The sequence below is a fragment of the Hyla sarda genome, chromosome 9 (genome assembly GCF_029499605.1).
Source record: "Hyla sarda isolate aHylSar1 chromosome 9, aHylSar1.hap1, whole genome shotgun sequence".
Taxonomy (NCBI): domain Eukaryota; kingdom Metazoa; phylum Chordata; class Amphibia; order Anura; family Hylidae; genus Hyla; species Hyla sarda.
Window position 1 is genome coordinate 127,082 of NC_079197.1, and position 10,211 is coordinate 137,292.

Genomic DNA, 10,211 nt, shown 5'->3' on the forward strand with positions numbered 1-10,211 from the left:
TATGTATTATGGGTGCTATGTGTCGGGGTGCAGTATATTATGGGTGCTATGTATCGGGGTGCAGTATATTATGGGTGCTATGTATCGGGGTGCAGTATATTATGGGTGCTATGTATCGGGGTGCAGTATGGGCGCCGCCCGGGGGGAGCTCCAGTGTACGGCTCCGGTGTCCGCTCCTCGGCTCTCTAGTGCGGCCTATTGTCGGCTCCCGGTGCCCTCATGCTGCTCGCGGTGTCCGGTCCGGGCCTCCTCCTCCTCCTCTCCGCTCCTTCTCCTCCAGGAGCTCTCGGCACTGATTCAATGCGCGTCCACGCGGAACCACCAGAGCGCGCCCAGGGGGAGGGGGGACAGATAGAGGGCGGACAGGGGGAGGAGTTCGAGCAAAGCGAGGAAAAGGCGGGGCCGAGGGGAGGAGCTAGAGCGGAGGCGTCAGATTATCTTCTGTAATAACGGATCTCCTCGTGACGTCATCATCAGTGCGGAGGAACCGGTCATAGAACGAGGGGCCACAGGGGCCCGGATACCGGGGACAGGCCTCACCTGTGTGCAGGAGAATATCTTCCCTCTAATAACTGATAAGCCACAGCATTAACCCCTTAAGGACGCAGGGTTTTTCAGTTTTTTCATTTTCGGTTTTTCCTCAATACCATCTAAAAATCAGAACGCTTTCAATTTTGGACATAAATTCCATTTGATGCTTATTTTTTGCGCCACCAATTCTACTTTGCAGTCACATTAGTCATTTTACCCAAAAATCTACAGCGAAATGGAATAAAAAATCATTGTGCGACAAAATGTAAGGAACGCCATTTTGTAATTTTTGGGGGCTTCCGTTTCTACGCAGTACGTTTTTCGGTATAAATGCCCCCTTCTCTTTATTCTGTAGGTCCATACGGTTATATTGATCCCCGAATTATATAGGTTGGATTTGTCTTCTGGAAAATATCATAACTACATGCAGGACAATGAATACGTATAAAATTGTCGTCTTCTGACCCCTGTAACTTTATTTCTCCGCGTACCGGGCGGTATGAGGGCTCATTTTTTCCGCCATGATCTGAAGCTTTTATCGGTACTATTTGTATTGGTCGGACTTTTTGATAGCTTTTTATAAAAAATGTTATGGTATAAAAAGTGACCAAAAATATGTTATTTTGGAATATTTTTTTTGCGCGTACGCCAATGAATATGCGGTTTAATTAACAATATATTTTTATAGTTTGGATATTTATGCACGCAGCGATACCACATATGTTTTTTTATATTTTCATTTACACAGTTTTTTTTATTAGGGAAAGGGTTAAATGACCTTTATTAACTTTTTTACACTTAATTTTGCAATGTTATAGGAGACTATAACACTGCACACACTGATCATTGTTATCCCATAGGAGACCATAACACTGCACACACTGATCATTGTTATCCCATAGGAGACTATAACACTGCACACACTGATCATTGTTCTCCCATAGGAGACCATAACACTGCACACACTGATCATTGTTATCCCATAGGAGACCATAACACTGCACACACTGATCATTATTATCCCATAGGAGACTATAACACTGCACACACTGGTCATTGTTATCCCATAGGAGACCATAACACTGCACACACTGATCATTGTTATCCCATAGGAAACTAACACTGCACACACTGATCATTGTTATCCCATAGGAGACCATAACACTGCACACACTGATCATTGTTATCCCATAGGAGACTAACACTGCACACACTGATCATTGTTATCCCATAGGAGACCATAACACTGCACACACTGATCATTGTTATCCCATAGGAGACCATAACACTGCACACACTGATCATTGTTATCCCATAGGAGACCATAACACGGCACACACTGATCATTGTTATCCCATAGGAGACCATAACACGGCACACACTGATCATTGTTATCCCATAGGAGACTATAACACTGCACACACTGATCATTATTATCCCATAGGAGACTATAACACTGCACACACTGATCATTGTTATCCCATAGGAGACTATAACACTGCACACACTGATCATTGTTATCCCATAGGAGACATAACACTGCACACACTGATCATTGTTATCCCATAGGAGACTATAACACTGCACACACTGATCATTGTTATCCCATAGGAGACTATAACACTGCACACACTGATCATTGTTATCCCATAGGAGACCATAACACTGCATCTTTTACACTGATCACTGGCATGCCGTTCATCAGTGTTATTGGCGCTTGACTGCTCCTTCCTGCGATTTCATCACAACGGTCCTGAACAGCCCGACTGAGCTGCCGGGATACTTTCACTTTAACTTTGATCGCCGTGTCTGAAGGGTTAATACAGGGCATCACCGCGATCAGTATCCTTTATTAGCCGCGGGTCCTGGCCGTTGATGGCCGCCGGGACCGACCCGATATGACCCCGCGTTATATCGCAGGAGCCGTCACAGGACGTAAATATACGTCCTGCGTCGTTAAGGAGTTAAAGGGGTACTCTGGTGGAAAACTATTTATTGGAAATCAACTGGTGGCAGAAAGTTAAACAAATTTGTAAATTATTTCTATTTAAAAAAATCTTAACGCTTCCAGTACCTATCAGCTGCTGTATGCTCCACAAGAAGTTGTGTAGTTCTTTCCAGTCTGACCACAGTGCTCTCTGCTGACACCTCTGTCCATGTCAGGAACTGTCCAGAGCAGGAGAGGTTTGCTCTGTGGATTTGCTCCTCCTCTGGACAGTTCCTGACATGGACAGAGGTGTCAGCAGAGAGCACTGTGGTCAGACTGGAAAGAACTACACAACTTCCTGTGGAGCATACAGCAGCTGATAAGTACTGAAAGGTTACAATACAGGAATGTAGATGCACTAATGTGGTAGATGTGAACAGTGACATGTGACTGACCCTCAAACTGATGTTAAAATGGAGTCATTATCCAGTATATCCTTATATAAAGGACATGACAGCCTCCTCCCAGTTACCTCCAGTGTGACAGCCTCCTCCCAGTTACCTCCAGTGTGACGGCCTCCTCCCAGTTACCTCCAGTGTGACGGCCTCCTCCCAGTTACCTCCAGTGTGACGGCCTCCTCCCAGTTACCTCCAGTGTGACGGCCTCCTCCCAGTTACCTCCAGTGTGACGGCCTCCTCCCAGTTACCTCCAGTGTGACGGCCTCCTCCCAGTTACCTCCAGTGTGACGGCCTCCTCCCAGTTACCTCCAGTGTGACGGCCTCCTCCCAGTTACCTCCAGTGTGACGGCCTCCTCCCAGTTACCTCCAGTGTGACGGCCTCCTCTGTTACCTCCAGTACGGCTGGGCACATATAATGGGAGGAGCCTATGAGCTCCGCCCGTTGGCTGATATGTTGCCGCCTATAATAGTAATAAAGGGGCATTAAATGTGGAGTTTATACATCTCCAAGTATAAGATTTAAACAAGAGGAGGTCTCAGATGGCCGGAGGGGCTGAACCCCAGATGCAGTTGTGCATTTTATATTAGGGGAGCAGATCCTGCGCTTGTGGTCTGTTGCTAGGGGCGATCCCCAGCAGAACATGCGCACTGGAAGGGTTAAGATTTTATACAGAAGTAATTTACAAATCTGTAGAACTTTCTGGCACCAGTTGATTTAAAATAAATTGTTTTTCACCGGAGTACCCCTTTAAGGCGACATTTACATCACCGTTTTGCGCCAGTTTTTAGTATAGCGCATGCCGTAAAAACTGACAAAACTGTATGCAAACGTGTGCTAGAATCTTCTACTGCGTTCAGTTTTACAATGTCCGCTTTCATCCGTTTTTGGAAAGAAAAAAAAAGTATACTTTTTTTGATGAACACTTTCTTGCAATAAAGTTGCAATTGTTTTATTGAAGTTCTAAGGAAAGTAGGTGTGGTTTGCTATATGCAAGAAAAAAAACGTATCCCAAAAACCGTAGACCCATCCGTCTCTCATTCACTTAAAAAGAAAAAAAAAAGACGTCCTGTGGAAATGACACGTTGGATCAGCGATGGCGGTGAAGTCGTGGTGACCGGCGGACTACAAGTAGCAGGACGGGGCTCATTCCCAGACTATGAGGCATCACAGGGGACACAGACCTGGGGGGTCGCTGACTAAGATGCACAGGACAGCCGCAGCCTGCAGTGAATGGAATCTCCTACTACTCACTGCCATCTAGTGTCCAAGAGTAGATATAGCACCTACACGATGCCAGAATAATTACCGTCATTCGGGGTCACATTAAAGGGGAACTCCGGTGAAAAACTTCAACTGGTGCCAGACAGTTAAACAGATTTGTAAATTACTTCTATTAAAAAAATCTTAATCCTTCCTGTACTTATAAGCTGCTGAATACTACAGTGGAAATTCTTTTCCGTTTGAAACACAGAGCTCTCTGCTGACATCACGAGCACAGTGCTCTCTGCTGACATCTCTGTCCATTTTAGGAACTGTCCAGAGTAAAAGGAAATCCCCATAGCAAACATATGCTGCTTTGGACACTTCCTAAAATGGACAGAGATGTCAGCAGAGAGCACTGTGCTCGTGATGTCAGCAGAGAGCTCTGTGTTTCAAACGGAAAAGAATTTCCACTGTAGTATTCAGCAGCTTATAAGTACAGGAAGGATTAAGATTTTTTTAATAGAAGTAATTTACAAATCTGTTTAACTTTCTGGCACCAATTGATTTAAAAAAATAAAGTTTTTCACCGGAGTACCCCTTTAAATCTAGAGGTGGGGGGGGTCAAAGCTCCAGCTGTTAAAAAACTACAACCCCCAGCATGCCCAGACAGCCAACGGCTGTCCGGGCATGCTGGGAGTTGTAGTTTTGCAACAGAAGACTACTCTATTTCCTAGGTGGTGTAAGACAGTGAATGTCAAGCAGGGTGCCTCCAGCTGTTGCAAAACTACAACTCCCAGGGACCCCGGGCACTGAATAAGTGAGAACTTGTAAGGGCTATGACTGATCTTTGCCACTAGATGGCAGCAAATATGTAGTTTGGAAGAATTTTCTGTCTCTTTCCATCAGTTGTGGAACTACAAGTCCCCTCATGCCTTGAGAGCCGAAGGATGTGTGTGAATTAAAGGGGTTATCCAGGAAAAAACTGTTTTTTTTTATATATCAACTTCTATTAAAAAATCTTAATCCTTTCAATAATTATCAGCTGCTGAAGTTGAGTTGTTCTTTTCTGTCTGGCCATAGTGCTCTCTGCTGACACCTCTGCTTGTCTCAGGAACTGCACAGAGTAGATGAGGTTTGCTATGGAGATTTGCTTCTACTCTGGACAGTTCCCGAGACACGTGTCATCAGAGAGCACTTAGACAGAAAAGAACAACTCAACTTCAGCAGCTCATAAGTACTGAAAGGATTAAGGTTTTTTAATAGAAGTAATTTACAAATCTTTTTAACTTTCTGGAGCCGGTTGATATATAAAAAAAAGTTTTTTCCAGGATAACCCCTTTAATTCACACACATCCTGCGGCTCTCAAGGCATGAGGGGACTTGTAGTTCCACAACTGATGGAAAGAGACAGAAAATTCTCCCAAACTACATATTTGCTGCCATCTAGTGGCAAAGATCAGTCATAGCCCTTACAAGTTCTCACTTATTCAGTGCCCGGGGTCCCTGGGAGTTGTAGTTTTGCAACAGCTGGAGGCACCCTGCTTGCCATTCACTGTCTTACACCACCTAGGAAGTAGAGTAGTCTTCTGTTGCAAAACTACAACTCCCAGCATGCCCGGACAGCCGTTGGCTGTCCAGGCATGCTGGGGGTTGTAATTTAGCAACAGCTGGAGGCACAGTGACATATATAAAGTTGGGTGTCCTGGTGACTTCATCTGCCCCGTCTTTTTGTTTTTCGAGAGATTCTATCATTGGGCAAAACACATGAACACTCAGTGGACTTGAGCGTGCATGTGTAGGGGGGGAGCTGTGCAACTAATAATGGTCTTATCTGTATGGAAAAGAGGTAATACACATCATGGAGTCTTACTCGGCTCTCTGATACCAGGAAAGATGGGTGATGACTAATATGGCTGCCATGACAGCTCTGAACATTGAACTTTGAGACTTCCTGCTCAGGAATCCGGAACAATAAATGTCGCCCCCATTCAGAGATTGTCTGATCCGATTTATTATTGGCTCCTCAGAGGCGCAGTCCAGGGGCCATCATGGCGGACGCACCCAGACGGGATTCGTTGTACAAACAGATTTTGTACCATTTTTTTGGACAAGCGGTTTCAATGTTTCAGCTGTAAAATAAAGTGCGCAGGAAGATTTTACACCATGTTGGCGCCAAAACACATTTTGTAAGAAAATTAGGACGTATTTTAGGCTCCATGAAGTATTAGAAAAAAAAGTGATAGGAGTGACTGCACGGGGTGATGGGGCGGCTGCACGGGGTGATGGGGCGGCTGCACGGGGTGATGGGGCGGCTGCGTTGGGTGATGGGGCGACTGCACGGGGTGATGGGGCGGCTGCACGGGGTGATGGGGCGGCTGTGTGAGGTGATGGGGGCGGCTGCACGGGGTGATGGGGCGGCTGCACGGGGTGATGGGGCGGCTGCACGGGGTGATGGGGCGGCTGCACGGGGTGATGGGGGCGGCTGCGCGGGGTGATGGGGGTTGCTGTGTGGGGTGATGGGGCGGCTGCACGGGGTGATGGGGCGGCTGCACGGGGTGATGGGGCGGCTGCACGGGGTGATGGGGCGGCTGCGTTGGGTGATGGGGCGACTGCACGGGGTGATGGGGCGGCTGCACGGGGTGATGGGGCGGCTGTGTGAGGTGATGGGGGCGGCTGCACGGGGTGATGGGGCGGCTGCACGGGGTGATGGGGCGGCTGCACGGGGTGATGGGGCGGCTGCACGGGGTGATGGGGGCGGCTGCGCGGGGTGATGGGGGTTGCTGTGTGGGGTGATGGGGCGGCTGCACGGGGTGATGGGGCGGCTGCACGGGGTGATGGGGCGGCTGCACGGGGTGATGGGGCGGCTGCGTTGGGTGATGGGGCGACTGCACGGGGTGATGGGGCGGCTGCACGGGGTGATGGGGCGCTGTGTGAGGTGATGGGGCGGCTGCACGGGGTGATGGGGCGGCTGCACGGGGTGATGGGGCGGCTGTGCGGGGTGATGGGGCGGCTGTGCGGGGTGATGGGGCGGCTGTGCGGGGTGATGGGGGGTGGCTGCGCGGGATGATGGGGGTGGCTGCGCGGGGTGATGGGGCAGCTGCGTGGGGTGATGGGGCGGCTGCGCGGAGTGATGGGGGCGGCTGCACGGGGTGATGGGGGCGGCTGCACGGGGTGATGGGGACGGCTGTGTGAGGTGATGGGGGCGGCTGCGCGGGGTGATGGGGGTTGCTGTGTGGGGTGATGGGGCGGCTGCGTGGGGTGATGGGGCGGCTGTGTGAGGTGATGGGGGCGGCTGCACGGGGTGATGGGGCGGCTGCGCGGGGGTGATGGGGGCAGCTGCGCGGGGTGATGGGGGTTGCTGTGTGGGGTGATGGGGCGGCTGCGTGGGGTGATGGGGCGGCTGCGCGGGGTGATGGGGCGGCTGCGCGGGGTGATGGGGGCCGCTGCGCGGGGTGATGGAGGTTGCTGTGTGGGGTGATGGGGCGGCTGCACGGGGTGATGGGGCGGCTGCACGGGGTGATGGGGGTGCTGCACGGGTGATGGGGCGGCTGCGTTGGGTGATGGGGGTGGCTGTGAGGGGTGATGGGGCGGCTGTGCGGGGTGATGGGGCGGCTGCGCGGGATGATGGGGGGTGGCTGTGCGGGGTGATGGGGCAGCTGCGCGGGGTGATGGGGCAGCTGCATGGGGTGATGGGGCGGCTGCGCAGGGTGATGGGGCGGCTGCGCAGGGTGATGGGGCGGCTGGTGCGGGGTGATGGGGCGGCTGCGCGGGGTGATGGGGCGGCTGCGCGGGGTGATGGGGCGGCTGCGTTGGGTGATGGAGGCGGCTGCGCGGGGTGATGGGGGTGGCTGCACGGGGTAAAGGGGGTGTGCTGCGTTGGGTGATGGGGGTGGCTGTGCGGGGTGATGGGGCGGCTGAGTTGGGTGATGGGGGTGGCTGTGCGGGGTGATGGGGCGGCTGTGCGGGGGTGATGGGTGGCTGCGCGGGGTGATGGGGTCGGCTGTGCGGGGGCGGCTGCGGGGGGTGATGGGGGTGGCTGCGCGGGGTGATGGGGGCGGCTGCGCGGGGTGACGGGGGCAGCTGCGCGGGGTGATTGGGGGGCTGCGCGGGGTGATGGGGGCGGCTGCGCGGGGTGATGGGGGCGGCTGAGCGGGGTGATGGGGGCGGCTGTGCGGGGTGATGGGGGCGGCTGTGCGGGGTGATGGGGGCGGCTGTGCGGGGTGATGGGGGCGGCTGCGCGGGGTGATGGGGGCGGCTGCGCGGGGTGATGGGGGCGGCTGCGCGGGGTGATGGGGGCGGGCTGCGCGGGGTGATGGGGCGGCTGCGCGGGGTGATGGGGGCGGCTGCGCGGGGTGATGGGGGCGGCTGCGCGGGGTGATGGGGGCGGCTGCGCGGGGTGCTGGGCGTGGCTGTGCGGGTGATGGGGGCGGCTGCGCAGGGTGATGTGGATATCTGTGCGGCGGTATGTAAATATCTTTACACATTATCTTAAAAAAGATCTTTAAAAACATATTTACTCATTATCTTACAGGAAGTCCAATGTACGGTATGTATTATTCCCCCCGAGAGTGTTCAGGCCTCCGGGAGCACAAGAGGGTAACACCAGGAGCAGAAGGGACCACATAGAGGAGCGGGTTGGTGCTCGGGCGGAACCTTATTGCTGTGCGCTGTGCCTGGGGAAGCGATTATAAGGACACCGCGCGTTACGAGCTTCGTTGTCATGGCTGCGGGAGCGCGGATGATTGACAGGTTAGCGGCGGATGGGGGCCCGGGGGTCAGACAAGGATATATATACCGGGAGGAGGAGGAGGACACTGATATATAATATACCGGGAGGAGGAGGAGGACACTGATATATATATACCGGGAGGAGGAGGAGGACACTGATATATATATGCCGGGAGGAGGAGGAGGAGGAGGACACTGATATATATATACCGGAGGAGGAGGAGGACACTGATATATATATACCGGGAGGAGGAGGAGGACACTGATATATATACGGGAGGAGGAGGAGGACACTGATATATATACCGGGAGGAGGAGGAGGACACTGATATATATATACCGGGAGGAGGAGGAGGACACTGATATATATATATACCGGGAGGAGGAGGAGGACACTGATATATATATACCGGGAGGAGGAGGAGGACACTGATATATATATACCGGGAGAGGAGGAGGAGGACACTGATATATATAGACTACCGGAGGAGGAGGAGGACACTGATATATACTATACCGGGAGGAGGAGGAGGACACTGATATATATATACCGGGAGGAGGAGGAGGACACTGATATATATATACCGGGAGGAGGAGGAGGACACTGATATATATATACCGGGAGGAGGAGGAGGACACTGATATATATATATACCGGGAGGGAGGAGGAGGACACTGATATATAATATACCCGGAGAGAGGAGGAGGAGGACACTGATATATATATATACCGGAGGAGGAGGAGGACACTGATATATATATACCGGGAGGAGGAGGAGGACACTGATATATATATATACCGGGAGAGGAGGAGGACACTGATATATATATACCGGGAGGAGGAGGAGGACACTGATATATATATACCGGGAGGAGGAGGAGGACACTGATATATATATATACCGGGAGGAGGAGGAGGACCTGATATATATATACCGGGAGGAAGGAGAGGAGGACACTGATATATATATACCGGGAGGAGGAGGAGGACACTGCTATATATATACCGGGAGGAGGAGGAGGACACTGATATATATATATACCGGGATGGAGGAGGAGGACACTGATATATATATACCGGGGAGGGGGAGGAGGAGGACACTGATATATATATATTACCGGGGAGGAGGAGGAGGACACTGATATATATATACACCGGGAGGAGGAGGAGGACACTGATATATAATATACCGGGAGGAGGAGGAGGACTCTGATATATATATACCGGGGAGGAGGAGGAGGACACTGATATATATCTATATACCGGGAGGAGGAGGAGGACACTGATATATATATACCGGGGATGGAGGAGAGAGGAGGACACTGATATATATATATATACCGGGAGAGAGGAGGAGACACT

The 10,211-nt window shown here is 51.8% G+C and overlaps 1 protein-coding gene across 1 annotated transcript in view; it reads left to right on the forward strand.

Annotated features, from left to right (window-relative positions):
- Window positions 1–482: 482 nt before the first annotated feature.
- The window catches only part of BRD3OS (BRD3 opposite strand), a 25,130-nt gene continuing 15,401 nt past the window's right edge, over window positions 483–10,211 (forward strand). Inside the window, exons 1-2 of the mRNA XM_056538567.1 lie at window positions 483–796; window positions 8,652–8,869. The gene's annotated coding sequence lies outside the window, so the exon portion shown is untranslated. The remainder of the gene's footprint in view (window positions 797–8,651; window positions 8,870–10,211) is intronic.